A 26,411-nucleotide genomic window follows, 5' to 3' on the forward strand; every position below is an offset into this window, starting at 1 on the left:
TAGGTGGGGATTTGATTCTTGCCCCGCTTCCCAAGGCAGCAATACTGAGAGATTTGGGAGCCCTTGGAATGCTTTGCTTATCCCTGCTCTGTGCTCCCTGCTCCCACTCTCCCTGCCCTCTCCTTTATTTATTCAGCTAATGGATATGGAGTCGGTGGCAGTGGGAGTTGGGATAAATCGGGATTCATCCATGTCTTCATCCTTATTAAAGGCCAAGATTCCCATCTCCAATTGCCTCTTTGTGTCTGTCCTCAGCAGCGATACCTGGGTCATGCTCCAGTAATTCCCGACAGGAATGGAGACATAGCCTGGATATGGATCCTGGCTGGGATATGGATCCTGCCGGCCCTCATGGAAACAGCAGTAAAATCACAACAGCACCTTGGGAATGCTGAGTTTTCCAGAAATTTGAGGGATGCATGGGGGGTGTTCCTAAGGTTGAGCACAGGAAAGGCTTTGGAGAGGAGGAAAAATTCTGGCAGGAAAAAATCCCATAAAAGGGAGTGGGGATTAAACCCCTTCCAAAGCTTTCCTGAAATGCCCCACCTTGGAACTCTGGGATCCACAGTGGGAGGAAAACAGAGAAGGGATTGAAGTTTGCATGCACAAATCCATTTTGGAATCACCCCTGGGAATGGGGGAGGGGGCAACAAATCCAGCAGCTCTGGGTGGAAAAAGGAGACAGAAGGTGGGAATTGCTTTCAAAGGGGCTTTTCCAGGAGTTTCTGTCCCCTTGCGTCCGATAGGAGCCATCTTTCCCAAACCCATAAAATCCCTGCAGATGTTGAGTTGATGGCAGAGTCGTTTTTTTGGGAGCATCCAGAGGAAATCTCTGGTTTGGGAAGTCACTGTTTCATCCCTGCTTTTCCCTTTGTTTCCTCTGCTTCCACACCCTCTGCCCCATAAATTCCCAATGCGGATTTTTAGGGAGAGAAGGAAAAAGACTGGGGAAAGGCCTTTTCCATAAGGAAGGGCAAAAATCCACTGTGTGACCAGGAGAAATTCCTATGAGGCAAGATCCTCCAAGGAATAAATCCAGCGGGAAGCAGGTGCTGGAGCAGGGCTGCTTTTCCTGACACAAGGATGTGAGGGAGAAGGAAAAGGAGGAGCAGGAGGAGGAGGAGAAGGAATTCATCACTTGGGATGATGGGAACTGCTGGAAATGGGATCGGGCTTTACGCAGGAATAAAAGCCCCGGAATGGGGTGGATCTCCTGAAGTGCCTCTTAACCTTTTCCCTATTCTGTGCCTAACGGGAAAATAAATCCCACCAGGAGTTCTCCTCGCAAGGGGGGAAAGAAGAAAGGAGCATTATCCAGCTGTCCAAAGTGCTGGGATTCATGGAAAAAGGAGGAGATGTGGGAGAAGGGAGAACTGGACAGGACAGGGAGCTTGCTCCAAGCTCCTGATCATCCCATGGATAAAGCAGAAATTTCAGCTGGTTTTAAGGCAGGAATATTCTTCATCCAGCTGAAATTTGGGATATTTGGGATCAGGAATAGCTCCTGCTGGGATGAGGAGAGGGATAACCACTTGGATATGCAAGAGGGCTGATCCCATGGGATCATATGCAGGAATGAGCGAGGGGGCTGGAATAAAGAAAGGTTTGTGAATCAGTGGGGTTTGGGAAGGGTATGGAATGCACCAACGTTTGGGATGGGGTAAGATTTAGGATGTAGCAGGGTTTAGGGTGTCATAGGGTTTGGGATACAGCAGATTTGGGAAGCAGCAGGATTTGGGATAGAGCAAGGTTTGGGATATGGCAGGGATTGGGATGTGGCAGGGTTTGGGATAAGGCAGGATTTTGGATACTGCAGGTTTGAGATTCAGCACGGTTTGGGATTCACCAAGATTTGGGATATGGCAGGATTTGGGATACAGAAAGTCCTGAGAATCCAAACACTCTAGAATTCGGGGTCTCCCAAATGCGCACTGTGGGATGCAGGCCCCTGTCCCAGGCTCTGCTCCTGGATCCAAAGGGGGCCAGGAGCCATATCCATGCCCCGGCAGGGAGCTCAGGCAGATCCGGCATATTTTTCCTGGTTACTCATTAACTGCAGTTCCTTTGACAGGATCAATATTCCAAGCAAACACTTGAGCAGCCCCACTCTGCTTCCCTCTCCTTTCCTCGGCAAAATGATTTATTCCCGAAAATGCAGCTGCCTGGAAAAGTGGCTCCGGGGAAAGGGGAGGGGGGCTTTCTCGGTGGGATATGCAAAGCACATTTATTCTGGCTTTTATCACTCCCATTCCATGTTGATCCCATCCATACAGATGGATTTGGGGGCAGGTAGATAATGAAAAGTCAAGTGGAAAATTTACACAAAGGCGCTCCTGGCTCCTGCTTTTTCCAGCGGGTGTTGGAATTGCTTTTTCCTTCATTCCTTAAAGCAGGATCTCAAAGCATTCAAACATTTTATGTCTAACATAAATCCGTTTAATTCCCACCTGGATTTTTTCCAGCGTTAATTTTCTCGTTAATTACTGAGGATATTTGGATTAAACATGATCCCGCTCCTTCTCCTGCTGATCCATCTCCGTCTCCTTCCCGGTGTGCCCAAAGTCCTACTGGAGCTTCCTGTGCCACCAAAACCTCCAGACCCATTCCCTAATTCCCTGTAAGTGGCTTTTCATTGGGCCAGGCACTTAATGGAGGGCATGGGATGGGAGAGCACAGCTTGGAACAAAAAAACAAAAAAACAAAAAAAAAAAACAAAAAAACAAAAAAAAAAAAAAAAAAAGGAAAAAAACTGGGAGAACCGTTATTAATAAACATCTCCTGGCCATTTGGAGGCTGCTCCAGCTTTAAAGCAATTAATTCAGGATCCGGACATAAACTCTCCAGCTCTTTGACAGCTTGGAGCTGGAATAAAAATGCCAGTTCTCCAGGGAAAAGCCAGGATAGTTGGCTCTTTTCCGAACTGTTTGCTCACAGGCCCAGGGAGCAATCTTCCTGCAGAATGAAATGCAAGGACACAAACAATGTTCCAGGGAGAGAATGGGAGATGGGAAATGAACAGTTTTGAACTATTTGCTCAGCAGAAGGGTGTCCACAATGCCGGGCCCCATGGATTTTCCATGGATCACCCGGCTACCCAATCCCTTTTGTTGTGGAGCCCCGGCCTCCGGCCAGATAAGGGCACAGCTGCAGCCCTTCCCTGATTCCCCTGATTCCCTTATCCTGCTGATCCAGGAAAACCTGCCTCTGCTGGCATTCCTGAGCCAAGATCCGGGCTCTGGCCCATGGCTTTTCCATGGATCCTGAATCTCTTTTGTTGTGGAGCCCCTTCCTCCAGCCAGGTAAAAGCACAGCCCTTCCCTGATTCCATGGATCCAGCAAAAGCTGCCTCCACTGGCATTTCCACACCCTTCAATTGGCATATTTGGGAATGGCCAGGAAACCCTTTTGGGACAAGGAAAGGTTTTAGGGGTAGGGAAACCCTTTGGGGGCAAGGAAAACTCTTGGAGCAAGGGAAAAGAAAACACTCTTGGATAAGGGGAAACACTCTTAGAAAAACCAAGAAAAACACTCTTGGAAACCTCTTGGGGCAAGGAAACATTTTAGGGAAAGGAAGCACTTTTGGGCAAGAAAAACCTCTTGGATAAAGGGAAAATCCTCTTGGATAAAGGAAAACCTCCTGGGGCAAGGAACCCCTTTTGGGCAAGGAGTTCTGTCCTCATTCCAAAGCAAGCTGCAAGAATGCCACATTCCAAAGGATATTTCCAGCCTGGGCTGGAGATGCAGAGCTGCCAAATGCAGAATTCCATATTTATTTAGGGCACAACGAGCTTGGAATGTGAAAATCCTAAATATGAATCATCCCTTCCTGGGAGACCTATCTGGGAGCCAGATGTGAAATACTGTGAATATCCTTGCTGGCTACCACTGCATGCAGGCCTTCATTCCCTGAAAATCCAGCGAAATTTCTCCCTCTTCTAGTCCAGGGCCATCTCTCTCGTCTTGCTGAGGGCAGGGAAATGCTGGAATTCTAAATGAATCGTGAGCAAGGCCAGCAGGGATGATCCATCCTTTGCCGTTCCCACTTTTTGTCCTCTTGGTTATGGGAGCTGGGAATAGCCCTGGGCTGTTGGAGAGAATCCTGAAAGGATTTTACAAGTGAAAAGGGAAAAGATTGTGGATTCAGCAATCCCAGAGCTCCGTTGATGTCCCCAAAAATCCATGGAATCGCTGTATTTTTTGTGGTTTTTTCCCCCTTCTCCCCACATTTTCCTGCAGGGTGGTCAGATTGGAAGGCAGGAGGCTCCTGTTGTTCCTGGGCTACCCACAGCTCATCCCACATATCTCTGAAATCCCAGATCACCTGGATACTCCCTGATACTCTAATACTACATCCCAAAATCCCTCAGGAAGAGGGCTGGGCTCCTCCAGCCTATGAATTCCCATGGAATATCCCAATTTGGAAGGGATGAGACTCACCAAGCCTATCCCAATTCCCATTTTAAATGCGGGATCCAACTGGATTTCCATTCCTGGAATTGTTCACCCCAAAATCCCTCAGGAAAGGGGTTTTATGTCTTTACCATGGTTGGGCTCCTTAATTCCATGATTTCCCAAGGAATATCCCAAGTTGGAAGGGATGAGGCTCACCAAGCTTATCCCTATTCCCATTTTGAAGGCAGACCCAGCTGGAATTCCTTTTCCGGGCTCCACCAGCTCCAACCTCATCCCAAAAGCAGGATGGGTTAATTAATGAGACATTAAAGAGATGGAACGACACTTCCAGGAGTTCATTCCTGAGCCACTCTGCTGGAGACAAAGAGAAGGTGCCGGTGGTGCCGGGTAATTTGCGTGGCGTTCCCGGGGAATAAATTTAGGGAAGCAAATATCGTTATGCAGATTTAAATTAAAGTTGACACTAATGTAAATACGGCCAAGCAACTCTGTGTTTAAAAACTGGGATGAGGCTCCCGCTTTTTAATCAGCTCCTCTTAACTCTGCTGGCATTTCAAATCCAGCGGTTTAAATTGGATACAAAGCCAGGAGAAGGAGCTGCCGGTGGGTGCGGCTCCTTCCTGCAGGATGCACAGTCTCAAGGGTTGGGATAATGTAGGGAGAGGTGGCCAGGAAGCACCTGGAGATGACCAACATTCCCATGTCCTGTGGAGATCCCCAGCCTTCTGATCCTGCTGCTCCAGATCCAACAGCACTCGGATCCTCTGGAAACCCATTTGGTTCTTCCCACCTGTGTCCAGCTCATCCCAACATCCAAACCCCAGAGCCAGAGACAACATTCCTGGTCCTGGGGGGTTCTCCCAGCTTCCAACCACACTGCTTCCAGCCTGAATCATGGAATGATTCACGTTGGAAGTGACCTTTTTCCAAAAGCTCCTATTTTTCCAATCCCCATCAAAGTTAAATCATGGAACTGGGGGAAAAAATCAGGGAATAAAAGCAGCAAAGCAGAGAGGAAGGAGTGTTCCTGCCTCAGCTACTTCAAAGTTGGGTGATCCTGAGCTCTGGAATAACAATGGGAGCTCTGTAACCTGGCAGGACTCGAGTCATTCCTGTTCCAGGAACAATGAATTTGGCACTGGAATTCTGCTGCCTTCCTTTCCAAGGGAATAAAGTGCCCCTGGCAGCGGTGCCAGCACTGGTTCTCTGCCACGAGATAAGGTCTCTTAGAATGAGGAATCATTTCAGCACCATTCCAACACCATCCCAAAGTTTTCCAGGTTCACTGGATGGACTTGGGACCCCTCATCCCCTCTTTGCACTTCCAAAATCCATGGTTGTTTTGGGAGTCAAATCCCACCTGAGGTAGGATAAAATCCAGCCCAAACCCATGTTTTCTTTGTGCTGAAAATGTTCATCTCCAACCCCAAAATAATTTTGGGAATGGTGGGAATAATAATAAAAATAACAAAAACATGAGTGGAATATCAACACTAATATTAATAAAAATATTTGCAAATATAATAAATCCTTTCCTTGGAATTTTGGGATACCATGGAATTCCTGGTATCCCAAATTTCTTGGACAGCTGGGGCTCCCTGGATATGGCCTGAGGCACAGGGGATGCAGAGACAATTCCTGTGGGGAATTGCCAAACACAAGAGGTGATGGGATTAGTGTTAGCCCAGGAAGGTCCCATCCAGAAGAGATGATTCCCACAAGGTATCTCCCACTCCTGGCCTCATACCAAGATTCCAGAATTCCACCTGCAGCCCTGGCAGAGGATTTCATATTCCTAATCCCAAATTACAGTTTGGGATGTCAAACAGAGTCATACATCCCATTAATTACCTCCCTGGATAGCCCTGGGATTTTAGGAGTGTCCAATTCAGGGGAAAACACTGGGAAAACTCCCTCAGAAGTGCAGATAAAAGCCTGGGGTGAGGTGATCCCATTTTTCTGGGAAGGAAGGGGTGTCCCAGGAGCAAGATTTTCCTGGGAGCCATCCCCCAGCACAGCACAGGGGCTGTGTCCACAAACCCCCCCTTCCCGAGGAGTTAAGGAGCTTCCAGACACCCATTGTCTTGGAAAATCTGATGGAAAGCAGAGGGCTTCAAGGGCTGGGAGGGGAGAGGCTGCCCTGGCCGCCTGAAAATGGGAATGGATGGGGCTCTTAGATAGGTGAGACCTTTGGAGTGGGATAATGGATGGAGGGGAGCAGCTGAGTGGCCCTGACATCCCATTCTTTAGTGGCTAATCTCTGCTGGGAGATGCCGGGAAGGGATTTGATGGAGGAGCAGGGAAGGGAGCTGATGGAGAGCAAGGAGGGGATTTGATGTAGAGTAGAGAAGCTGATAGAGAGGTGGAAAAGTTGATGGGATCTATCCTGATTTTCTCCCCAGGCACAGCTCTCACCTGATAGGAAAACAGGAAGAGGTTGCCTGGGGATGTTGTTGGCTGAGCCAATTTTAATTCCACGGTTTTCCCAGTTTTTAGGGAGAATTGATCCTGCAGGCTGGATGGATCCCATGGTAAGAGGGGCAGGACCTGTGGAGGGTAAAAATCCCCTGATTTAGAGGCTGGAGCAAATTCCAAATTGCCCAACTGGGCACTCTGCAGACCCTGTGGCAAATATTTGGAAGGGGAAACCCATGCAGAAACACTGCTGCTCTCTCAAATTCCTTCTGCTGGGAAAACTGGGAGCCCCTGGCATGGCAGCCCCCACTGGGTAGGGTGGGTTTGGACACCTTGAGAGAGCCAGGAATGTTTTTCATGTCCTGGAATGCCTTTGGAATCCCTAGATCACCTCTGTGTGAGCCAGAGATAAGGAAGAGGGTAGAAGTTGGCTGGAATTGGTTGGATGCACCACCCCAAATCCTGGCTGCTGTTTCCGATGACCCGGGAATAGCTCCAGCCAGGTATGCTGGTAATGCTTAACAACCCATCCATCTTTCCCTGCTCCCACTCCCAGATCCCTTTGTTTGAGCCACGGGGCCCTCCAGTCTCCTTGTTGTCCCACTTATCTCCAGGATTAATCTCCCAGGAATCCTGGTATTAATATTAAACCTGGTTTTACCACTCCCAGTCTGCTGGATCCACATTAGTGGGACTCATCCCATCATCCCAACTCTAAAATCCTGACTACTTCTTACTCATCTTCCCAAAGTTTTGTTTGGGGGTGGTATCCCACCATTTTTAGGATGCTGCATGCCCAGCAGCATCTCCTCAGCACAATGTGGAAGCCGGAGTAGCATGAAATATTCCCAGTGGGAACAGGAAGGGTGAAGGGGCTGACACCAGTGCGGCCGAGACACAGGGAGGGAGCTGGGAGCAGGTAGATGTTGGGAAGGGAGGTTGGCCTCAGAATTGCTGGTGGAGAGCTGTGCACACAGCCCTTATCTCATCTGGCTGTGTTTGCCCAGCAGGAGCAGGGAGCTGGTTGATCCTGCGGGAAAGGAGCAAAGCCGGAGTCCCCAGCTCCCAGCTTTCCACCGCGGAGGGGCTCTGAGCTGTTCCCTTGGCTTTTGAACAAAATCTTGGAGTCTCCTGGTGCTTAAACACCCTGGATGGACCTGCTTTCCATTACTCCAACCATATTCATGTCTTGGTCACATCCAAAATCCAGCCACATCCATGCCTTGGTCACATGCATATCTCCAACCACATCCATGCCTCCAACCACATCCATGCCTTGGTCAATCCATGCCTTGGTCACATCCAGACCTTGGTCCCAAGCGTCACCTCCAGGTTGCATCAGCTCCGCATCCTTGTGCCTCTGGGATATCCCATCTGGAAGGGATCTGCCATGAATATGTTGGTGCTACACATCAGGATGATCTGACTTCCTTGGTTTCCTGGGAGCAAGCCCAGCCTGTCCTTGTGGGATCCAGTGGGATGATGGTGAGGAGACACAAGGAGAGTGGGAACGAGCTCTGGATCTGTGGGATGCAGGGACAGCTGCCACTGAAGTTGCTAGGATGAGAGCAGGCAGGAGCTTTATTTGGGAAGAATCAGGTTCTGTGCCACTCACCCTCTGCTCCTTCCCAGTTGTATGGAGAACCTTGGGAATGTCCAGCTTCCGACTAATAATGGAAAATAATCCTGGAGCTGCCAGTGGCTCCTTCTAGTCTCTCCTCCATGGGACAAGGGTGTTTTTCCATCACATTAATGGAATGGAGATGACTGGAATGTGCAAGATGGGATGTGCAGCCACATCCTGGCTATCCCAGCCCTCCAGAGCATGCCCTGGAATTCCATATTTCCCCACAGAAGACTCATTATCGCATTAACATTGGAGTGGCTCTGGGTCGCCACGAATGTCACCAGGAAGGGGTTAATTGATCCCCTGCTGTTGAGGGGTTATCCTGAGGGGGCTTCCCAGGACATTCCCAGCAGGTTGGATGTGATCCAAGGGGCGTATTGAAGATCCTCACCCTGCTTCCCTGGAATAACTGGCCTGGAATAACCCTGTATTCCAGCAAATACCTGTCTGATTCCAGCTCCAGGAATGAGCTTTTCCAGCCCTCCCAGATGGATCTGTTATAGGAGTGACCAGGCTTTTCCATGGAAACCCATTTTCCATGCCCACAGCCCTCTCCCTGGAGCATTCCCTTCCATGGTCATCCATCCAGGGAGTCCTGACTGTCCCATCAGTGCAGAGCTTGGAAAGAGCCCCTCGGAAAAAGCAGAATTTCCACCCCACAGCTGGAAAAGCGGCCCCTTCCCTTTCCCTGCCTAATTCCGGGCGGAAACCCAGCCTAGGCTGGCAAGGGACAGAGGCTTCCCTGTTTGGATTCGGGATGGGGATTTCTGCGGCTGAAAGTGGCTTTGTGATTTTTCCAGGAACGCTTCCTTCCTGGCTCCAGTGTGGGATGCACACCGCAAATGGGCTGTGGAGGGGAAGGAGCAGGGAAAATATTTAAAGAAGGATTTGGGAATGAGTTTGGATCATTCACTCCGAGAGCAGTTTCCGAGGCCGGTGTTAAAAATGTGCTTTTCCTTTGGAGCCACCAGAGTTTTTAAGGACTAGGATTGGAGTTTTGCGGCTGGAAAAGGCCATAATTAATCATTTGTGTTCCCAGTGTGGATGTGCTTCCAGCAGGTCCTGTTTATTTATCCCATTTATCCCATTTATCTTCTCCCCACTGGATCAAAGAGCCTTTTAGCACCCTGGAGTTTTCCTCCCAGGAAACTGATCCCATGCTCATTTATCCATGATCCCAGGCAACACTGTTCCTGCTTCCAGCACACTCCAGCTTCGGGTTCAGTGTGTTAAATTCATTGATTTCCCCCAGGGCAGAGACACATCCAGCTCCCAGCTAAAGCCTGTGGAAAGCAAAGAAAGTCTTCCCTCTGGGAATTATAGCTGGGAAGCTACACCCTTTACCTGGAAGGAGGGTGCCGCCAGGTGGGAATTAGGATATTTCCTCAGGAAACAAATGATAACATAAGAGGGAATGGCATGAGGGGAAGTTCAGTTTGATATCAGGATTTTTTTTATGGAAAGGCTTGGAGTGGGACACTGGTGGAGTCCCCATCCCTGGAAGTGTCCAAGGAACAGCTGGAATTGTCACTCAGTGCTCAGATAAAGTGGGAAATGGACAAAGGTTGGATTTGATGATCTCCAAGGTCTTTTCCAGCTGGAATATTCCCATAATTCCATAAGGACTGAGTGAAGCAAGGGCTTCACACCTCATTCGCTGGAGGCTTTGCGGATAAATCCAGAGGCTCCTTCCCACCTCCTGAAGCCTCTTCCCACCTCCACAGTGCTGGAATTTGGCAGAAAGGAGGGGAAATCCTGCTTTCCACCTTCCTGGTGGCCAATCTCAGAGAGCCCAACCCTCCAACGGGATCTGGCCTCCTTTCCTAGCTGGAATCCCGAGGGAGCTGGGGTCTGCTCTGAGGTGGGAAGGAGTAGCAGTGGGCTTCAGAATTTGGGCTCTGCTTCCCATATCCTGGGTCCCCAACCGTTGTATTTCCCTGGCTGCCTGTCCAAGGTTTCAAGGAGCCAATAATCCTGAGGGATTGGAGCTGGAGGTGCAGAAGCTTCAGCTCCTGGAGCATTCCAGCCATGACGTGAGCAAGGAGGCATTTCCTAGGCCTGGAGAGCCCTTGGAAGTCTGGTCTGGGAGTGGATCCATGTTCTCCAAGGGCTGAAATCCTGGCTCTCTGGCTCTGGAGTGGTTTAAGTGGAATTCTTGGCCAGAGTTGCAAAAGAGTGGAGCCTCCCTGGGTGTTCTGGCAGGTGAGGGGATCAAAGCTCTGCATAGCTTTGGAGCTCCAATGTTTCACTGGATTTTAGGAAATCTGCTTTGATTTGCTCCCATTTCAGGGCCTGATCCTTGAATTCCACCCAACTGAGGACATTCCCGCCTGAGGTTCCTGGGGGGATACTGCAGCTCCAGGGATTGCTTGGAACTTGTCCAGGTACATCCCAGTTGAGCAGGTAGCTGGTAGGGGAGAATTTCAGGTTTCCTGGCTCCTTTGCTGACCTTGGAAGCTTTATCTCCATGAGTCACCCAGGCAAATCCTGGACATTGAAGGGAGTTTCCTCTTGGATTGGAAAAATTGGGAGCCAGCCCCACATTCCTTTGTGGTTTTGAGGTGTGCCAGGATCAGGAGGGATCCAGGGGCAGAATTGCCCGGGGAAAAGTGAACTCAAAACTCTTCCAGAGGCTAATTTTCCAAGAGTTCTCCCCCAGGCATTCCAGAGGGAGCAGTGTCAATCCATGGACCCACAGAGTTTTCCCATCCAGCTTCCAGAGGCAGCAACAGGGTGGCCAAAAATTGAGGAATTGTTTAATTCCTCCTTAAATTTGGGACTTGGGATTTCCACCTGTACTGGGAGCTGGGATGGAAATTCTCCAGCCGGGAATATGGGAGAAATCCATCTGGATTTCCATCCCTGGGTGCTATAAATGGGGGGATCCAGCTGGATTTCTATCTCTGGATGCCATAAATGTGGGAACAGAGCCTTGGGAAGTCTCTGGCACAGCTCCACCTCCATTCCTGTCCTGGCAGCTCTGTGGAGGAGCTGTCAGGATTTGATGGAGTCAAGGAAAAGTTCAGGAACCTTGGAGTTTGACTGTGCCTCCGAGCTCCAGGAGCACAAATCACATTCCCAACAGTTTTATGGGAATCCTTCTGTCCTTTGGCGGAGCTTTGGCTCCAAAATGATTTTATGGGAGAATTCCAAGGAAGTGGAACCGTGTTCAGTGCCCAGGGAGAGTTTTCCCTCCCTGTGCCCTCCTTCTTGCAGCCTCTGGAAAAACAGGGCCTTCCTTCAGAGAGGATTCTGCTTCAAGCTGGTGGAAAACTGATTTTTTTTTAGAATTCCAAGGAAACTGAGCCATTGTTGATGCCCAGGGAGAGCCTCTCCCCTTTCCTTCTCCCTCTTTTCCACAACCCCTGGAAAAACAGGGCCTTCACTTAGGAGGATTTTGCTCCAAAGTGATCTTAAGGGAGAATTCCAAGGATGTGGAGCCATTTTGGAGCTTTACCTCCCTGTGCCCTTGGAACAACCAGGCCCTGGGAAAAGCAGTGGGGAGGCGGAAATTTGGGAAGTGATGATGAAACAGGAGAGGAGTGGGAGCAGCTGCATTCCTGTCCCAGTGCCCCCCAATTCCTAGGAATCCAAAAGCTTGGGAGGATAGCCCAAAGGATTTTTATCCCAAAAGAAGAATGAGATTGGAGCAGAGGGTTGGATGCGCTGCAGGAAAACTCCTGGAGGGGCACAGGGGTGCATGGAACACCCCAGGAAGCGAATCCCAAGGGAAAGGCCAGCTCCAGGCAGGCTGGTCCTCAGTACCTGGCTCCAGGCGCCCCTGGCAAATCTGGGATATCAAAGGCCTGTCAGCCTCAGGAACAGGACAAAGGCCGGCGCATTAATGATTAACTCCGCTAAAAGCTGCGGCTTTTTCATTCCCAAGGCGCCGGGAAGCTCCAGGCCCATGTGACAGTCCCAGGCATTTTGTGGCAGATTGGGAAAAGCTCGTGAGCAAACACAGGTGCTCCGGAGTCAGGGACAACCACAAACAGCCGCAGCTATTCCAGCTGAAATTAACTCCTGTGTTTGCCTCCCGTTTTTCCTGCCGGGAGATTTTCCCTGCTTTTTTTTTTTTTTTTTTTTTTTTTTGAGGCTTTCAGTGGTCAGGAAGAGAGAATAAAAGGAGTGGAAAAAAGGGAAAACTCCACCAAAGGCTCCTCACGTGGAAAAAGCTGAGGGAATTTATTAAACAGGGAAATAAGTTTTTTAGGGAATTTATTGGGAAATCACAAGCAAACACGTGTGGGATATTGTGGGATAACCCTGGAGCAGCGGGAGGGGAGGGAAAAGAGGAATTTGAGGGTATCTACCCCCCGAATCCGGGTGTGACCTCGCTGTGGCTCAGCCCGAAGGTCCCTCTAGTGGCTTTCTTTGCTTCCATGAGGAATTGCCAGGTTTTATTCTCCGTTCCAAGATTTACCCCGGCCCCAACCACTGTAGCGAGCAAACAGCAGAAAATTGGGATTGAGTCCCAGAAAGGAACTTTGAGATGCGATGAAGGGGTGCAAAAATCCCGGGAGCAGCCTTGGTAATGAACAGCAGCGCTTGCATGGGGAATGGGAACGCTACCTCTTCTCCCGGCTGGAAGGAGGAGGGGAGCATCCCGCTTTTCTAAGGGAGGGATTTGCAGCCTTGCAGCGCCGGGTGATCCAGGCTGAAATAATTCTGTGGATTCCGCTGCAGGAACGGCTTGGGTCCCACAGATTTATCCCTGTGGAGAAAATGTGGATTTGCACCTGAAAAATCAGGATAACTCCCCCAAAGGGAGGAGGATTCCAGTCTGCACCATCCAAGGGTCTTTTTGATATGGGACTAGTCTTTGGTGCAAACAGGATGTGGTTTTGGGATAAGGTATGGGGGGATGGGATATAGGGAATGGCTTCCCACTGCCAGGGATAGATGGGATATTGGGAATTAATTCCTTGCTGTGAGGGTGGGGAGGCCCTGGCACAGTTTTCCCAGAAAATCTGTGGCTGACGCATCCCTGGAAATGTTCAAATCCAGGTTGAAGGGGAATGATCCACAAGCTTCCTTGCATCCCAATCCATGCTGGAATTCCATGATCCATTGTCTTGGTTACTTCAGCACAACGTGGATTTAAGGAAAAATCACTCTGATCCAGCTGCTGGATCATCTGGAAAAATCCAGGAAAAACAACCAACCTGTCCTGGTGAATGGAGCAAGAGGAGAGTTGGGACAGAGAGCAGAATCCCAAAAGGAGAATTGGGAAGCAGCATCCAGACTTTATTCCAAGGACAACGGCTGCAGATGGGGACAATAAAAGGGGACATTAAATTCCATGTGTTCTGTGGGATTATCCTGGAAGCAATCCCAATTTATTTTGCCAAATTGAGCTCCAGCCAATTCCTCTCCCAGGTGATGACGGATAAATATCATTAAATTGGGAAAGATGGAAACGAGGGATGCCCTTGAATCAGTGGGAACAAACACTTGGGAAGGGAAGGACAAAACCAGGAAATTGGGATGCAAATCATCCAAATGAGGCAGATTAAACATGAAGGAAAATGAGATGGAGGCTGGGAAAGTGGGGAAACTGTTGGGATGTCTTTGGAATTTTGTTTTCCAGTGAAAAAATGGGGAAAAATTTTCAGAAATGGGTTGGGAAAACTTCTGGAGGGGTTTCTTGAAGAGGGAAATATTTCTCAGTTTGGGAGTGTTGATTCTATTGAATCTCAACATTTTAGAGGTTGCAGTGTTTGGGATTGAAGCCAGAATTCCTTGGGAATGCATTTAAATCTCACAATAGGGTGGGAAATCCCAAGCACTTCCCATTATCCAATGTGGATTACCATCCTGGAATATCCCCTGTTTCTGTTTTTGGAAAAGCCAAATCCCTGGACTGATCTGTCGCAGGTGAAATTTAACCCTTCCTTTGCCTCCTTTCCAAATAAAAGATTTTAGTCTCCCAATTTTTTCCTAGTTTGGATTTTTTTCCTATATAAGTTCCCAGAGTAGTTTGATTGGGAAAAGACCTTAATAATGATCCCATTCCCACTCCCTGCCATGGATAGGGACAACTTCTACCATTCCCAAGCCCCATCCAACCTGGATTTACTCTTTGGCTGAATATTTCCCATTGATCCACTGCTTTTGGTTTCCAGGGAGGGAAAAGATGGGAAACTGGGATCTGGGATATGCTGGGCTGCTCTAGGACAGGGACATCCCTTGGAATTGGGAAAGATGGAGCAGATCCAGCTTTTCCTCCTTGAAAATATCCCCTCTCCCTTTCTGCATTCCTAGTGATTCCAGACCCTCCAAGACACCAAAGGACCTTTATCCCACCATCCATAGGGAAATTCCAGGGGTTTTGGGTGTTTGATCCCATTTCTCCTGTAGGATAGGGATGACTCCTGGCAAAGATGGATTCCCAAGCCCAGCATCAAAAAGCAGAGGGTTTGGGCTGTATCCAGGTGTATTTTTCCTAAAACAAACAAACAAAAAAACAAACAAAAAAACCAACAAAAAAACAAACAAAAAAAACCAACAAAAAAAAAAAAAAAAAAAAACAAAAAACAAAAAACAAACAAAAAAACCCAAAACAAAAAAAAAACCACCCAGAAAAAAAAAGAAATGATCCCATTGGAATCAGGATAAAAGTTTATTAGGGAGAAAGCAAATGAAGGGATGGAAAGAATTCCTTTATTCCCCAGATCCCAACTGGGTATGTGATCAGTGACCTGAAATATGCTCAAATCCAGGATAAATTAGAGCTGGATGGAATTCCACCCCCACTCCCCCCTCTCCTGCCTTTTGGGCAGCAGAGGGAGCAGCCAGTTCCCGGCTTTCTCCACTTCCTGTTTTTCTGGGAAGTCAACAGGCCTGGAAAGGCTTGGAATTCCTGAACTCACACTGGTGAGGTCACTGGTAGAAAAATGGGATAGGGAATTCAGAGTTTGGGAAGGAACTGCTGTGCCAGGCTCATCCCAAGTTTGATCCTTTACCTTTTTCCAAGGTTTTTCTAGGTGGAAGAGACAAAAATATCCCAAATATATCCCAGAGCCCGCAAAGAGATCCCAAACCCAGACAGATCCAATACCTCCCATTCCCAATGGATTTGCCCCCTTGGAAACTCCCAAAATCCCACTGGCTGCACCTCTGGAATGGCTCTGAAAAGCCTGAGAATTCATATCAGCTCCAGGTTTTCTCCTCCTGGGTGTTTATCCATTCTTGGCTCCCTTTTCCCTTTATCTCCAAATTCCCTTTGTCCACCTAGATTTGACCCTGGATTGTCCATTGTATTCCAAGCCCAATGGGATGCAAGGAAAGGTCCTTTCAGATAAAAACAAGGAATTAGCACCTCAGTATTTATTGTTGGAGGTGGAAATCCTGCAAGGAGGTGATTTCCAAGGAAATTTGCATTTGCAGATGCCAACATTTGAGCAGCAAATTTTCTTGGAATCAGGAGTTTGGATTTGGAAAGGTTGTGGTGTTTTAATGGGAGAAAAGTTGGAAAAAACTCCAAAACTCCTCCAAAAAGTTGGAAAAATTTTAAAATCCCAGATTTTATTGGATTCCTGGCAAAGTGGGAAGAGCTGTGTTCAGCTGTGTTTTCCTTCTCCCTTCCAGATTTATCCGTGGCAGTGGGAAGTGATTAGTGCAAATCTCCAGGAAGGGCCATGGATCTTCATTCCCAGACTCATTTCCATGAAATAAATGTCACCATAAAAAACCGGGATCTCGGGAGAAAGCGGAAAACATATGGAGCTGTGCCAAGGAGGGCTCATTAATGTCCCACTTCCCAGCTGGAGTCCATAAAGGCTCCATTTCCCAGGATAATAGAGCTCCAAGGGCGCTGGGAAGGCTCCATGCAGGAGTCATAAAGCTTTGGAATTGCACATGGACACTGTGGAATCCTGAGAGTGGGGCAGGGCTCTGCTCATCCCAGGAATGCTTCCCAGAAAACCTGGGAGCAGCTGGTGTTGGAGGCATGGAAAGGGCTCCAGGAGGAAGGACAGAGCTTTTCCCAGTTATCCTTGGAATGCTGGGATGGGTGGCATGGAGATGAGGGGCTGGAATTCCATTAGGAAACAGCTCCTGATGGAGTTTTTAATTCCACCTCCCCCTCCCTGCATTCCCAGTGACTCCAGAGGGTTTTCCTTGGGATCCTCCCATGGTGGACACCAAGGAAAGGGGATCCTGGCTCCAGCCATATCCAGGGGGAAATTCCAGGGGTATCGTGGGTTTGATCCCATTTTTTCTGTGGGACCAGAATGACTCCTGGCAAAACAGAGGCTTTGGGCTGTATCCAGGGGGACTTTTTCTGAAAAAAAAAGGACGGGGGGGGGGGGGGGGAGGGAATAAGGAAACCTATGAGGTGGGATGCACATGGAATATCAACCTCATCCCATGCCTTCACATTCCTACTCCCACCCCCTCATATTCCCACTTCCCGCCCTCATATTCCTACTTCCAGCCCCTTATATTCCCACTTCCCAGCCCCTCTCCCGTCTGCTCCCAACACCACCCTGGGCCTTTCCATGCTGCCTGTTCCCTTTTTCCCGTCTTGTTTGCTTTTCCCACTGCTGGGCCCCTCTCCCTTCCCACCCTGGCATTTATTGGATTCTCCTGCTTTTCTTTTTTCTTCCTTTCCTTCACCCTTTTCCAAGCAGGAAAAAAACTCCCAGGAGTTGCTGGGGCCTGGATGAACTTTTGACCCTCCTGGGTTTGAATTCTGGAAGGAATTTTAGCTGGGGTTGTGTCCCTGCTCCAACACCTGGTTCCCAAATTTCCTCCTTCCGGGATACTGGGCTCCAAGTCACATCCCAGTGGGCAGAGAACAATGAATCTTCTTGAAGATTCCTGGAAATGATGAATTTTTGGGGGTATGGGAGTAAAAGAAACGCAAAATGGAACAAGTGAGGATGTTCTGAAATATTTGGAATGCTCCTGATTTTCAGACTTATTTCAAAACATCATTCACAATATCCCAGTTTTTCCAAATATCCCACAATTTTTCATCCAGGAAATATTTTTAAGGCATTTTTTAAAATCCCAAATCCACAACAATTAATTAAAAATTCCACCCCAATTAACTCCAAATTAAACAAAAAAAAAAAAAAACCCACAAAAAAAAAAAAAACCAACCCTTTTTAAGTTTTAACAGGAAAAGAATTCCAAAATTCCTAGAATTCCTTCCAGGCACCAGATTTTACTCCAAAAAGTGAGTGGGAAACAGGATTTTAAATGCACCTGGAGTTTCTGTGGGATCTGGAAATTCTGCCTGGATCCTAGCCAGCTCAGCATGGAAATATCCCTGAAAATTGCTTCTCACAAATCCCCAGGAATTCTGTTCCCGAGTATTTAGGCCCAGCTGGAAATATCCAAGTAGAGCCCTGGCTTTTTGGAATGGGTTTTGCAAAGCAAAGATAAGTTCAGGGTCATTTTCAAGGATTTTTGGAGGGAGATTTTGGTAAGAGGGGTTGCCAGGGGGTTGTTTCTCCAGAAGAAAATTTGGGAGGTGGCTCTGTGGGATTCTCTGAACCTCCCCCATCCCAGAAAAGGGGGGTAAAGGGGGAAAAGGTGGATTTTTTTTTCCTGGAATAGGAAGAAATCCAGGAATTTTGGGACATGGTGCTGTTTTCCTGGATTTTCCCAGTCCTGGCTTGCACCTGTTACCATTCCCACGTTCCCAAGGGTAGTTTTCCCACTGAACAAACTGCTGGATTTAACCCTGGAGTGGTTTTTTTTTGGGATATCAAACCCTCTGGGTATTCAAACCCTGCCACCATTCCCACTCTGCCCAAGCCCTTCAGGGAGGCCTTGGAAAAAGGGGGAATGAAATTCCATCCATTGAGCCAATCCCACTCCTCCCGATACCCTCCGGATGCCCATCCCGCTCCATAAAGGACTTTCTATCCACAGCAACTGGGAAGCAGGAATGTTGTCCATGGTTTATGGCAGCTCCTGGGATAGGGAGCAGCTGCCCCCAGCCGGCTTGATTGGAAAAGATGGAATGAGCCATAAATTAGGGAAAGTGGGAAGGAAAGAAGCAGGACCCTCTGGGACTCTCATGGCTGTAGGGTCAGAATCAAAGGAAGGCTTGATTTGATCCCATAATTTCCACCAGCTCTCAGTTTTTTATGGGAGTAAGGACAAGGCCGGGTGAATTCCAGTGGCCATAATTCCTGGAGAAATACTGTACTTACACCAGGAAAAAGCTGGATAAGATCCCAAGGTGCTCCGGGTCCTCCCGCTCTTGGAAAACGCGGATTTGGGAGTTTGGGGAATGTCAGATGCCTGTGGTTTTGTGGGAACAGGGAATTAAGATATGTTTCCTATTGGGTCTGGGTGGGATGGGAATTCCAAAGCCATGATCCCAGGGATGCCAGGGAGACCCTGACGGCTCTTTGGATGTTCCTAAAGGGAATGAGTGCCCAAAGCCAGGAAGGAAAACCGTCGGGAGTGAGGGGTTGGACAATTCTTACAATCTTAGATTTCCAAAGGCAACATTGGCCATGCTTCTTCCAAGAACTCCAAACAAAATTCCAATGGATACACATTAAAGGGATGGTGGCACTGATGGAGATTCCTGGGATTTGTGGCTGGTGGACATTCCCAGTACTGGGAATGATGTTTTGGGACTAATTCTCCTCCTCCCACCTTGATCCATATATCCATGGGGACACAGGATGGAGTTATCCCAGAATCCCATATCATCCAGCTTCCAACATTTATGCAATAACTCAGTCCGGGATGTGGTTTTCCATGGTTTAGAGGCTGGATTCTCCCACATCCAGAGGGAGATCCAACCTGTCCTTCCCCTTGTTTCCCCCAGGCACCAGGAATTCATTCCTTAAGGGAGATGATCCTGGGAAATCTCCCTTTATATTGGATAATGATCCTGGCATTTTGGGAATGGGAAGAACAGTGCTGCTGTGGAAACGCCAGGGAAACATCAAGAAAATCCCCATCTCTAAGGAACATCCTAATTGTCCTTGCTCCCAAGCAGTCAATAGCATCCAGCAGGCTGATCCTGAGTTTCTGGGAGCACTTGGAATGCGCTGTTTTCCCCGGGATCAAGGAATTAAGGTTGGGGTTATTTGTATTGATTCCAGAGCCTCCAGCTCTGTCAGTCACGCTCAGATTTGTGGAGCACAAATTCCTCCTTTAAATGTCACCGTGCCTCATTCCCACTTCCATCAATAATTCCGGAGCTGGGATTTGTTTATTAACCCCCAGAATTCCCTTCCCACCTTGCTCCTCCTTCCCATATGAAAAAAAGGGGGAATTGGAGTTCATTTCAGGAGGGAAAACCCTCTGGTAAAATTTCTGGACCCTCTAGAGGTTCATGGGAATTTGGGATGGAATTTTAGGATGCAGTTTCTTCCCTGAAATGTTTGGATGGAATTTTGGGATGCAGTTTCCTCATGGTAATGTTTGGATGGAATTTTGGGATGCAGGTTCCTCTCACCAATGTTTGGGTATTGGGAATTTGGGCTGTTTCCTCTCAGCAATGTTTGGGTAATGGGAATTTTGATGGAATTTTGGGATGCAGGTTCCTCCTGGCAATATTTGGTTAATGGGATTTGGAATGGAATTTTGGGCTGCTGTTTCCTCTTAGTAGTATTTGGGTAATGGGAATGCAGACGAAGATTCCAGCTGAGACAGCTTCATCAGGAGCCTGCTGCACCTGGGAATTCCCTGGAAAAGTGGGAGCGGTGGGGTTGCTACGTCGTGCCGGGGCTGCCTCCCAAGATTCGGGATAAGGGCAGTATTTATGGAAGTTCTTTGGGATCCCTGGGCAAACAGCAAACATTCCCTGTGTCTTGGGCGGGCGCTTCCTTAAGCTCTGGCTGTATTTGGCCATGGGAGGTTTGTAAACTTGCTGATGATATCTGGGAGCCATTTTCCAAACAAAGTCCCGCTCCCACCACCTCAAAATTCAGGAATATTGACACTGCGCCGGGCGCACGCTCCACAAACATTCCTGCCAAGGCCGTGGCCAAATCCAGCGGCATTGTTTGGAAAACCTTTCCCACTCATCAGCCTCTCCTCACACACTGGCACTGTTCAATTACCATCACTTCCAGAGCCTTAGGAAAACACCCTGTGTCCATGTAAATAGAGAGATCTGAAAACTCCCCAGAATGTTGGCTTTTCCAGACTGGAGGTGATGTTTTCCTTCGCTCCAATTTGTTCGGGAAACTAATCAGGCTGGGATAAAGCCGTCAGCAAATATGGCAGAGATTGACAGGCACATGTCAGAGTTTACACAGTCTGGCCAAGTGTACAGATCCTGCGGGATCATGCGCTGGGAATACTGCGCCAGGCACCAGGAGCCTCCGGAGTGGCTGACACAGCCTGGAATGCAAAGGCTTCCCAGGGAGGGGGCAAAGCTGAAGGTGAGCATGCTTTGCTGCATCCTGGATTTTACTGAGGGGCTGGGATAGGCCTGGACTGGGGTGTTCCAGCCCTGCGGTGCTCCTGGACAGTGATGCTCCAACTCTGGGATATGCCAGCCCTGGGATACTCCTGGTTTTGAATGCTCCAGTGCTGGCATTCTCACCACAGTCTGGAATGCAGAGGCTTCCCAGGGGGGAAAGCTGAGAATGAGGATCCTCTGCTGCTTCCCTGATTTCACTGAGGCATGAGGGACTGGGATGCTCCTGGACTGGGATGCTCCTGGATTTGGATGTTCCAGCCCTGGAACGCTCCTGGACTTGGATCTCCTGCCCTGGGATTCTCATCACGTTCTGGAATGTGGCAGCTTCCCAGGAAGGGTGGAGGAAATTGAGTTATTCCAAGCAAACAGAGGGGATTGGCTTGGGATAGGGATGTTGTGCTGCATACAACATTCCACTGAGAGATCAGGGACTTAGATGCTCCCAGACTGGGACGTTCCAGCCCTGGGAAGCTCCTGGATTTGGATGCTCTGGCTCTGGGATGCTCCTGGACTTGGATGCTCCAGCCTTGGAGTGCTCACCACAGCCTGGAATGCAGAGGCTTTCCCAGGGAGTGGAGTGAAAGAGGAATTATTCCAGTTATTCCAATCTTGGCTAAGTCCAAATGGGATAGGGATGCTCTGCTGCATCCTTGGCTCTCCTAGGGGATGAGGGACACAGCACTGGGCTGCTCCCACTGGGAAGCTCAATCCCTGGGATGCACCTGCAGCAGCTCCAGTAACCACCTGAACTTCCTTTCTGCATCCCAGAGTCACTTCCTTTTCCAGAAGGGAAATGAAGCTCTTTTCTCCCAGGATTTGCCCCTGTGGGAGTGGACACAGAGCTGCTCCAAGAACACCTCCAGGACAAGGGCATGGCAGGAAAAAAACTCAGGAAAAGCTTTGAGGCAAAACTCAGGAAAAGGTTTTGCCACAAAATTCATTGTCCTGTTGGGTCCAAAGGCTGGATTCCCTTTGGTTTTCCATTGCTCAATCCCACTTTTGTTGACTCCCACTCCAGAGTTGGAGCTGGCCCTGCTGGCACCTGGATCCCAAAAGCCAGACTCCAGGAGGAACAAATAAATCCTTGGCATTTCACTTCATCGTATCCTGAAAGAAAGGATTTAATGGACTTCCTGGCCTTGCCTTAACCAAGGGAAGTATCCCAGAGCCTGGATGTTTGCCTGGAGGGCATGGAGAAGGAACCAACTTGGAATATGTGCTGGGGGCAGCTGGAAAAAACCCTGGACTGGGAGTCCACAGCTCAAATCCTCATTTTTCAGCCTTTCAGGATCTTGGGATTGGAGCCACTGCTGTGATGCCCATTCCAACCCTTGGGACATGGGATTTATGGTTGCTGTGGGAATTCCTGATGGAAAAGTGAGGATTTCTTGGAGCAGAGGGTGGAAATGCCACCCTCAGCTCAGGGATGTGGAGCTCCTCTTGCACTTCTCCCAGGTGCCTTTTTTTGGAATACCATTGCTCCAGGGTGCTGAGCAGGAAATTTAGTATTCTGGCTGATCCTAAAAGCCATGGATGGCTTTTCCCATCCCCAGCTTTGCCTGTGGATTTCCAATATAAAATCCTCTGTGGTAGACAGAGAGAGATAAGAAGATACTAAAGGACAATTCCTGCCTTTTCCTATCCCATTGCTCCCATAGCCTGCTCCAACCTTTCCAAAGGAGCAAAGCAGCCTCTGGAAGGACTTTTAAGGGAATGAATGGATAAATCCAGGAACTGCAGGTCCATATGTGCCAGTCGTTATGGAGACTTATTTGGAATCACATTGGGAATCAGGGTGGCACCTTTGGGGATGGTGGGGGTCCAGCAGGAATGGGGGAGTCCTGGAAAGGATAGAGGGATCCTGGAGGGAATGGTGAGGTCCTGGAAGGGATGGTGGGGGTCTGGCAGGGACAATGGGGTCTCAGCAGGGATGGGAATGTTCCAGTAGGGATAGAGGGATCCTGGCAGAGAAACTGGGGTCCCAGAGGTGGTGACAGAGATCCCAGCCAGACCTGGAGGCTGCAGCCAAGGGCACTTTGTCCAAGGGAGAAAACAGCCTCTGGATAAATCCAGTAGGTTGGGGCTTTCAGGAGCCTTGTTCGGGATCACGGCAGCATCAATCACTGTCGGCTGCTCCGGGCTGGAGCGACGGGAGCGGCGCTTTGTCTGGGCCCGCTCCCGCCGGGATTCAATTAGTCATGGTCAGGGGGTGCCATTCTTGTCCCGCCATTCCCGATTGTTCCCAAAGCAAACAGCGCCGGGATGAGCTCTGTGATCCTGCCTTGCACTCGGCCGGGACACAAAGGGAAGCGCTCCCCGCCTGCCCTTTGGAGCTTGTTTGCCAACTCCGCGCTGGGATGAAAAAAATCACGGGATTTTTTCACCCCCGTGCAGCACCCGTAATTTTTTATTTTAAACCTAATCATCGATCCCTGGAATGCCGCAAATACATGTCCGCTTGGAATATAATAATTATGGACAGACCGGCAATTAGCCGGGAACAACCGCACTGCCACCGCGGTGTCATTTATATCCCTGGAAAATTGTCACTCCCGGCTGGAATAGCCTCGGGAGCCATCTGGCCACCGGGCAAGCCGCGCCTCCGAGGACTGGGGAGAGATTTCCTGTCGGGAAGCTTTCCCGGGAATGGTGCTGCGCTCGCTAATTGCCTGGCACCTCCCCGTCTGTGCCCCCCGCGCCGTTGTCACCTCGCTGATCGTGGCAGTGCCACCCAGGCTGTAACCCCGGTGGAGCAACAACTCACTATTCCCAGTTATCCTGCAGGGTTGACAATACGGAATTAATGGAGCAGTTGGGTTGCAAAATCAGGGTTTAAGTAAGAGTTAAACCCTGGTCTAAAGTAGTGAGGACTAAAGTATTTTCCTAAAGTTTTGGGCTGTAATCTCTCATCAATCATTTTACCCTGGTTTTCCAACCTTGAGGCTTGGCTTGCTGGAAGGATAAATGGATTTCCAGGCTTGGAAAACACAGCCCTTCCCATACAACAGGAATGCAGAAGGTTTTGGTTGGCCTGAGGTGTTTAATCAAATTCCAAGCTCTTCCTTAATCATGGAATGGTTTGGCTTGGGAGATCAACCATCTCCCCCCCACCTTCTATAAATCCATGTTGCTCCAAGCCCTGTCCAGCCTGGAACAATTCCAGGGATGGGGCAGCCACAGCTTCTCTGCAAAAATGATGCCACCCACTCAAGGACAGATTTCTTCCCAATATCCCATCTAATTTTCCCTTTGTTCTGTTTGAACCATTGCTCTGTATCCTATCATTCCAATTCCTGATGAGGGATCCCTCTCTGATCCTGGACATCCTGGAAATTGTGGTGCAAGGGAGGAAAATTCCTTAGGGCATGATGAGGATGGAGAGGAGCTGCCTCCTATGTAGAGAGAAGGAAGAGGTTGTGATGAACCTGGAATCCTAGGATTTTATAAACTGGAAAAAACCCCCAAGACAGTTGGATCCAGCCCTCCCAACCCCGGAATTCCTGAAGGAAAATCACCACCTGACACTGCAACAAAAGGAAAAATGGGAGCCATCCCCACCATCCCATTGATATTCCTGCCTTGCCCTGCTCCTCTTCCAAGCCCAAAAAGAGGGAGCAGTGGCAGCGATCCCGAAAAGCCAGATGCTCCCCGGGTGTCACTCAGAGATGTCCTTTTCCATAGTGGGATTCTCCCGGCCCCTTGACAGCTTGATTTAGGGCCGCCCTTGCCTGGGGGGTTGACATGACAACTGTGGGATGTGTCATAAATATCCCAGAAGAGGCCTGGAATTGTGGGGTGGGATTGTGCGGGGGCATTGTCCGGCATGCGGTTGAGCCGGCGGCTGCGGTTTTGTTTGGGAAAGAAAGCGGGAAGGGTGAAAGGGAAGGGGGAATAATAATGGGGAAAAAAGAGGGAGCTCCATTGGGAGTTGATTTGAGCTTTGGTTGTGGGACTTGTTGGACCACACGGCATCTGCCAGTGATCCCGAATCCCATTGATAGCAATTAGGCTGGAGAGGGACTTTTGACAAGGGCAGGGAGTGATGGGATAAGCAGGAATGGCTTCCCACTGCCACAGGGATGTTGGGAAAGGATCCTTCCCTGGCAGGCTGGGCAGGCACTGAGTTTTCCCAGAAAAGCTATGGCTGCCATGTCCCTGGAAATTTTAAGTCCAGGTTGGAGGGGGCTTGGAGCAACCTGGGATAGTGGGAGGTGTCCCTGGGAATGATACTTAGATGAGCTCAATTCCAACCCAAACCATTCTAGAATTTTTTTAATGCACAGTTTTCCAAAGAGATGGTGTTTGAGCATTACATTTTAATGGAACAGCAGAATTCCAGAATTCCCTGGATTTCACCATTCTGGGGTAAAACACAGCAATCCATGCTTGAAAAACACCTCAGCCCTGACACAATTCCAAGGCCTTTTTCCAGCTGGAATTTATAAAGCAGCACACACAGGTTGATTTTGGTTTCAAATTGAAATGAGACATTCCTGAAACAAAGGAAAACTTTTCTCTCCTCTCCCTCTTTTATTCCTGCTTTTATACCCAGCAAGACAAATGACAGGGAAAAGCTCCTTCCCACTTTTTTCTTTTCCTTTTTTTTTTTCCTTTTGTAATTTGGAAAAAAAAGAGCCCGACTTGAAAGGAAGATGAGCCCAAGCAGCAAGGGAACAAAACCCGTCAGCGGCTCTGTGGCCGGGGATTTCCAAATCCTGGAATGCACCAGGGTTGCGAGGGAACAACTTCTGTCATTCCCAAAGCTTCCCAAGGTGGAGCAGCTGAGGAAAAGGGGCAAAAATGGGGAATGATGGCAGTTAAATATGGAATATTAAAGGGAAAAAGGAGCTTCAGGGTCATTTCCAGGAAGGCTGGACTGCCTTGATCCCAGGAGGGGAGTGGATTTCCCATCCCAAGGAAAGCTTGGATAGGGCTTGGAGCAACGTGGGATAGCAGGAACTGCCTCAGGATGTGGTGGGGAAAACTTGGATGAGCTTTGGAGTCACCTCAGCACTGGGCTGGGTGCTGGATCCAGGACAAATCCCATTCAGGACCTTTGGCATTATCCAGGGCACATCCACAGCCTGGAATGGGATCAGAAATTATAAATGCACCCCGAGTCATTCCATCCCTTCCTGGATCCGGGAGGAATGTCCGGATGAGTTTTGGTTGGTGTGTGTTGCGTGCTTGTTCTTGTGGACAAGTGGGATAATGGGGAGGTTTCCAGGAGGAGACAGAGCTCCTGGATTCATGTATATGGCATTTCCATTCTCCCTCCAATATTAGTCCAGACCATGATGTACTTTGTGGAGGAAGCCACAGAAAGAGGGAATCCCTTCCCAAAAATCTGTCTGGACCCACCACCAGGTTGAGAGGAGGAATCTCAACCCGTGGGAGAAGGGGATGGAATCATAGGGAATGCCTGGGACAATCCTTGTCATTCCCACCTCCATCATAGTCCCTGATGCCATGAATCCATTCACTATGGGAATGTCAGGATGTCTGGGATGGTTCTGGGAGTGTGTCACCTCTGCTCCCAGGAATCTCAGC

At 49.0% G+C, this 26,411-nt stretch overlaps 1 long non-coding RNA gene across 1 annotated transcript in view; it reads left to right on the forward strand.

Moving 5' to 3' along the window:
• LOC128804659 (uncharacterized) overlaps positions 1-14,377 on the forward strand; it is a 14,866-nt gene extending 489 nt beyond the window's left edge. Inside the window, exons 2-4 of the long non-coding RNA XR_008436144.1 lie at positions 2,463-2,617; positions 6,816-6,944; positions 13,463-14,377. This is a non-coding gene — a long non-coding RNA (uncharacterized LOC128804659). The remainder of the gene's footprint in view (positions 1-2,462; positions 2,618-6,815; positions 6,945-13,462) is intronic.
• Positions 14,378-26,411: the final 12,034 nt, after the last annotated feature.

Source organism: Vidua macroura, chromosome 3 (genome assembly GCF_024509145.1).
Source record: "Vidua macroura isolate BioBank_ID:100142 chromosome 3, ASM2450914v1, whole genome shotgun sequence".
Taxonomy (NCBI): Eukaryota; Metazoa; Chordata; class Aves; order Passeriformes; family Viduidae; genus Vidua; species Vidua macroura.